The sequence below is a fragment of the Cavia porcellus genome, unplaced genomic scaffold (genome assembly GCF_034190915.1).
Source record: "Cavia porcellus strain 051 isolate PalLab524CR breed Dunkin Hartley unplaced genomic scaffold, mCavPor4.1 scaffold_11, whole genome shotgun sequence".
NCBI classification, from domain to species: Eukaryota; Metazoa; Chordata; class Mammalia; order Rodentia; family Caviidae; genus Cavia; species Cavia porcellus.
The window spans coordinates 34,393,646-34,400,903 of NW_026947494.1; positions in this window are offsets into that span (position 1 = coordinate 34,393,646).

Consider the following 7,258-nt stretch of genomic DNA (forward strand, 5'->3'; position numbering starts at 1 on the left):
TAAATTAATTTTTAAAAAAAGGAAAGAAAAAGGGGGGGGGAGACTGAGATAAAAAAAGAACATATCAATAGAACAACACCAGTCAGAACCGAAAAATTTAACCATCGTTGTGTTTCACCCCCAGATAGCTTGACATTAATAGTAGTTACCATAGTGACTCTTTCCTTGAAATATTTGAGTCTAACTTCGTATACTATAAGCATCAAATTTATCAAGACAGTGTGAAACCATTCAAGAGAATGAAATTATTGCAGGTTATTTAGAACCAGCTAGCAGAAACCAAACATCAATTTCTATATTATCTCTTTGTCTATAAAAAACTTGCTTATACTATCGCATACATTAAGATATAATAAGATACCACATGTTAGAACCAATGGAAACAAATGAACAACAACTTGATGGGGCTTCAAAACAGGATGATATTAAATCAGTGCTAGCTATTACGCTCTTATTTTCTTCAAAATAGTTATTTGTAGTATCACAGACAATAAAATAAAACCACCCAAATTAAAACCATTCCAATTAATGAGTGAAAACATCATATGGCTTCAAACCAGTGTGACTGGGAATCATGATTACGACGTACTTTCATGTATTCTTATTGTTTCTTACACTAGGGAAACTATTCGGTATTTATACAGGTGAGTTTGATTTATTTCACTTACAAGTATGGTCTTGAGCTGCATCCATTTATTTATAAGTGTCTCAATGTGATCGTTCTTTATAACTGAGTAGTACTCCATTGTATAAAAATACCACAACTTTTTTATCCATTCTTCAGTTGATGGACACTTAGGTTGTTACCAAGATCTGGCTATTACAAATTGTGCTGCTATAAACATAGGTGCACATATATCACTGTGGTATGATGCTTTCAGTTCTTCTGGGAATATGCCTAGGAGTGGAATAGCTGGGTCAAATGGTGCTTCCAGTCCCAGCTTTCTGAGAAATCTCCAGACTGACCTCCACAATGGTTGCACCAGTTTACACTCCCACCAACAGTGCAGGAGAGTTCCTTTTTCCCCACAGCCTCTCCAGCATTTGTTGTTGGTGGTTTTCTTGATCTTGGTCATTCTTTCAGGAGTGAGATGAAATCTCAGTGTGGTTTTAATTTGCATTTCTCTAATGACTAGTGATGCTGAACATTTTTTCATATATTTATTTGCCATTTGTATTTCTTCATCTGAAAATTGTTTATTCATTTCCGAGGCCCATTTTTGGATGGGGTCCTTGAATTTTGGGGGTCTGATTTTTTTTTTAATTCTTTGTGTTTTAGACAGAAGTCCTTTGTCTGAGGGACAGATCACTAGGATTTTTTCCCAGTTTGTGGGTTTTTCTTTTCACTATGTTAGAGATTTCTTTCAATGTGCAGAAACTTTTTAATAAGATGTGATCCCAGTTATTGACTCTGGGAAGTATTTCCCGTGCGGTTTGAGTCTTGTTCATGAATTCTCTACCTACCCCTATGTCTTCAAGGTTTTTACCCAATTTGTCTTCCAATAGATTTGGTGTTTCTGTTTTAATATTTAGATCTTTGATCCATTTAGATTTTATTTTAGTATATGGTGACAGGCATGGGTCTAGTTTTAGTTTTCGGCATATGGAGAGCCAGTTTTTCCAACACCATTTATTAAAGAGACTGTCATAATTCCAGTGAACCTGTTTGGCCCCTTTATCAAAGATAAGGTGGTTGAGTGTGTTTGTAGTTGTGGTTGTATCTTCTAATCTATTCCATTGGTCCTCGGCTCTGTTTTGATTCCAGTACCATGTTGATTTTACTACAGTTGCTTTTTAGTACAACTTCAAGTCAGGGATTGTGATGCCTCCTGCCTTGCCTTTGCTGCTTAGAACTGTCCTTGCTATTCTAGGTCTTTTCTCACTCCAGATGAATTTTAGGATTGATTTCTTGAGATCTATGAGGTATGTTGATGGTATTTTTATCGGGATTGCATTGAATCTGTATAACAGTTTTGGGAGAATGGCCATTTTCACAATATTTATTCTTCCTATCCATGAGCAAGGGATGTCTTTCCATTTTCTGAGATCATCTTCAATTTCATTTTTCAATGTATTATAATTTTCCCTGTATAGGTCTTTCACTTCTTTCGTGAGAGTAATTCCTAAATATTTCCTTTTCTTGGTTGCTAGTATGAAGGGTGTGGCTTCTCTTATTTCTCTCTCTGTGATTTTGTTGTTAGTATATAAGAATGCTATTGATTTTTGAGTATTGATTTTGTATCCAGCCACATTGCTGAATTTATTTATTATATCTAGGAGTCTTTCAATGGAGTTTAGAGGGTCTTCTATGTAGAGTATCATATCATCTGCAAATAGTGATAATTTAACTTCTTCTTTTCCTATCTTTACACCTTTTATTTTTCTTTCATGTCTAATTGCTCTGGCTAGTATTTCCAGTACTAGATTAAATAGTAGTGGTGACAGGGGACATCCTTGTCTTGTGCCTGATTTTAAAGTAAAGCCTTCAATTTTTGGCCATTTAGTATGATACTGGCTGTTGGTTTGTCATAGATGGCCTTTATTATATTGAGGTAAAGACCATCTATTCCAATTTTCTGTAAGGTTCTTATCATAAATGAATGTTGTACCTTATCAAAAGCTTTTTCTGCATCTATAGAAATGATCACGTGATTCTTACTTTTGACTCTATTGGTATGGTGGATTACATTTATTGATTTATGTATATTGAACCACCCCTGCATACCTGGAATGAACCCCACTTGGTCATGGTGTATAATCTTCTTGATGACTTGCTGCATCCTATTTGCCAATATTTTATTGAGGATCTTTGCATCTGTGTTCATTAGGGGAGATTGGTATGTAGTTCTCTTTTTTAGTTGGGTCTTTCTCAGGTTTTGGTACTAGAGTAATATTTGCTTCCAGGAATGACTTGGGAAGGATTGCTTCCCTTTCAATTTCATTGAAGAGTTTGAGGAGTGTTGACATTAGGTCCTCTTTGTATTTCTTGTAGAATTCTGTAGTGAATCCATCTGGGCCTGGGCTCTTCTTTGTAGGTAATGACTTAATTACATTTTCGATTTCATTAATAGAAATTGGGTTATTCAGCAGTTTTACTTCTTCTTGACCTAGCTTTGGTACTTCATATGCTTCTAGAAATCTGTCTATTTCTTCTGTGTTATCAAACCTTTGAGAGTAGAGGTTTTTGATATAGGTGTTGATGATCTTCTGTATTTCTATTGGGTCTGTAGTGATTTCACCTTTTTCATTCCTTATTGCATGAATTTGAGCTTTTTCTTCCCATTTTAAAATAAGTTTGGCTAGGGGCTTATCAATTTCATTTATTCTTTCAAAGAACCAACTCTTTGATTCATTGATTCTTTGTATTGTTTTCTTAGTCTCTATTGCATTGATTTCTGCTCTGATTTTTATTATTTCCTCTTTTCTTTTGGCTTTGTGCTTGACTTGCTCTTCTTTTTCTAGATGTTTGAGGTGTAGCATCAAGTTATTTATTTGTATTAGTTCTGTTTTCCTGATGTGGGAACTCAGTGCAATAAATTTTCCTCTGAGGACAGCTTTCATTGCACCCCACAGATTCCGGTAAGTTGTATCTGCATTTTCATTTTCTTTTAGGTATTGTTTAATTTCTTCTTTAATTTCTTCTGTGACCCACTGATTACTCAAGAGTGTGTTATTCAGTTTCCATGTATTTATGGGATTTTGAAGTATCTTTTATCATTAATTACTAATTTCATAGCGCTATGATCTGATAACATGCAGGGGATGATTTCAACTCTTTTGCACTTCTTTAAATATGTTCTGTGAGTTAATATATGGTCTATTTTAGAGAGTGACCTAGGTACTGCTGAGAAAAATGTGTATTCTGTTGTTGTTGGGCGGAGTACTCTGTATATGTCTATCAATTCCATTTGTTCACAGGTGTGATCCAGTTCTTTTATCTCTTTGCTGATTTTCTGTCCTGTTGATCTGTCCATTGGTGTCAATGGTGTGTTAAAATCTCCTGTTATAATTGTATTACTGCTAATTTGGTTTTTCATTTCTGATATTACTTGTTTTATCTAACTGGGTGCTTTGGAATTTGGTGCATGTATATTTAAGATAGTTATCTCTTCCTCTTGAAGTTTTCCCGTAACCAGTATGTAGTGACCTGCTTTGTCTCTTCTGATCATTATTGGTTTGAAGTTCACATTGTCTGCAAACAGAATAGCTACCCCTGCTTTTTTGGGGGGTTCCTGTTGCATGAAGTATTGTTTTCCATCCTTTGACTTTCAGTCTGTGTGTATACTTTTGGGTTAGATGGGTTTCTTGTAGACAGCATATGGTTGGATTTTGTTTCTTGATCCATTCTGACAGTCTATTTCTTTTAATTAGTGCATTGAGACCATTTACGTTAATGGTTATTACTGTTTTATATTGGTTTATTGGTCACATGTTATATTTTTGTTGTTGCATCTTTATCTTTCTGTTCTATTTAATTGTCTGCTTTGTTAAGTGGTTTTTTCTTAAGTGTATCTAGACTGTCTTTCAGTATTCTTTGCAGGATTGGCTTGGTGATCATGAATTTCTTCAGCTGTTTTTTGTTGTGGAAGTATCTTATTTCTCCATCAATTTTGAAGGACAGTTTTTCAGGGTACATCAGTCTAGGTTGGAAATCATTTTCCTTTAGGGTCTGAAATACTTCACTCCATGCTCTTCTTGCCTTTATTGTTTGTGTTGAGAAGTCTGCTGTAATTCTGATAGGTTTTCCTTTATAGGTGATCTGTCTTTTCTCTCTGACAGCTTTTAATATTCTATTCTTTTGTTCGATTTCTGGAATGGTGATTATTATATGTCTGGGTGTAGTTTTATTTTGGTTATGGCTATTTGGAGTTCTATATGCCTCACTGATCCTGATATCAGTTTCCAATTTCATGTTTGGGAAGTTTTCAGCAATTACTTCTCTAAATATCCTCTTGACATCCTTTGTATTTGTCTCCTTCTTTTTCATTTATCCTTATCAACCTTATGTTGTTTTTCTTTGCGTCATCTTGCAGGTGTTGAATTGTTATTTCTTGATTTCTTGTTGTTTTGGAAAGATCTTTCCTTTCCTGTTCACTGGCTGCAATCTTGTCTTCAAGGTCCGAAATTCTATCTTCACATTCATTCAGGCGAGCTTTGGATTTCCTTTATATCTCTTTGCATCTGTTTTATATATTCTGTTTGTTTCTTATATTGTTCATCCACAGATTCTATCCTTTTGTTTAGTTCCGCCAATTTTTTAGCTGTGTCTTCTTTAGATATGTTCAGCATCTCCTTCATTTCTTTTATTATTTCTTCTTTTCCCTGATAGATTATTTCTAGTTTGAATTCCTTCAAAGCTTCCCGGAGCTGCTTCTTTATTTCTGTTACTATTGTTTCAGGTATTTCAGGTATATGGCATGTATTTTCTTCTATGTACATGGCTCCTAGGCTGTCTTGGGATGGGTTGGATGTTTGAGATTGCATTTTTTCTTTTGTTTTGTCATTTTCCTATATTACTGTGTTTCAAGTGTTGTTCCAGAGTTTCCCCTGGTCGTGTTGTAAATTGACTCATGTCCTGGGCTTTTGGGACTCCTCTTGCAGTAGCTCCCTCCTTGGGCAGTGGAGCCCCTCGATTAAAAGAGGCTTGCCAGGCTCCTCTCAGGTAGACCTAAAGCTTCCTCAATTTGCACAGCTTCCCCTTCTGGTAGCAAAGCTCCCCTGAGGGATCGAAGGCCACCTGGTGTGGTCCAGGCAATCCCAAATCCTGTTAAGCTCAGTATAGTGTGGCTGCAAGCCCATTGGGCCCCCAACTCCCTAGAGCAAGGATCTCATAATCTCCCAGGAATTGCATGTTTTGTAACAATCCAGCTCCTTGGATGGCAAAGATCCCCAGGCTTATTGAAGGTTCCTTTATGGCATAAGTAGGCCTCAAACCTCCTCAGCAGGACTGCTCCTTCCTCCAGGCAGTGGCAGTAGTGCTGGTGCTCTCCAGATCATAAGAAGGTCACAGGCGAGGTCAGAGCAGGTTTCAGCAGCTCGGCCCAGCTCCCTCCTTCCAGCCAGCAGCTGTGGTGTGCTCCTTGGCCAGAGGAGGCAGTGGGTGGACCTGAGTCCCCTCGGCTCGGCTGGGCGCTCACCTTCGGTTCGCCGCGGTAGTAGTATCGATCATCTAGAATTTTATCGGCATCTTCAGAGTTCATTGAAAATGATAGAACAGGCCTCAAGGAAGAGTATCACGAGGTCAGGTATGAGTAGGCAGTAAGGTGGGCACAGTTATTCATGACCTTTTAGTGAGGATGCATGCTGCAAGGGCTCTCTGAACTATGATAGATTCCAAGGTTTAAGTAAAAGATTTGTCTTAACTAGATTGTGTCCAAGAAAAAATCATGAGATTGTCTATCATTTAGAAAAGTCAATCCTGTGGATGCCACTGTAAGGCTGTCCAGGGTGTTAAAAGTTGCCCTTTGGGTTCATCTTTCATTACAATCACTGGTGTAGAAAAGCAGGAGCACAGCTGTGGGAAGCCCAGCAAATAGTGAACTGACTGTTGATAGGTGGGAGCAGGATTTATGGCTTTTTTGTAGAGGGAAGGGATGATTTTCTCTTAGTGTCTTTACATTGTAAGTCAGTAACACCTGAGGACCTGTTAAATCCTCAGTAAAATTCATAATATAATGTTTTCTTGGGATGGGGCGATGCTGTATCATGCTCATGAGAGATACATAATGTAAAGCTTAACTATGGTACTTGATGATGAGGAGGTTATTTAATTATTTAAGTAAGTTTTATCTTCAGCACATCTTTGATATTTGTCCTTTTCTTTTTATTTGTCCTACTTATTCTAAAAGTCCTCTAACAGATCTCAGTATCACCACTATTTTTACTTGTCTTAGCCAGCATTATTGGTTAGGCTGTGCTATCTTCCTAATGTAAAATTTAAATTCTCATATTCCCTGATTTAACTTATGGGTTCCTTTTATAGAGTTCAAAATGTGAAGATCTATGTGGAATAAAAATTCCTGAGTTCTGTGCTAAGAGATTTTTGAATCATTAGATTTGCAATAAGAACAATGAATAACCACATTTCTGTGTGCACCTGAACAAATCACTTGAATTATTTGTGCTTGGTTTCTTCATCTTTAAAAAAGAGGAAAATAGTACCTAATCTCATAAAACCTGGATTCAGTATATTTACCTATGAAAAGTGCTTGAAACTGTGCCTGTCATACATTGTGATAACTATTGTCTAAGTAGTCTA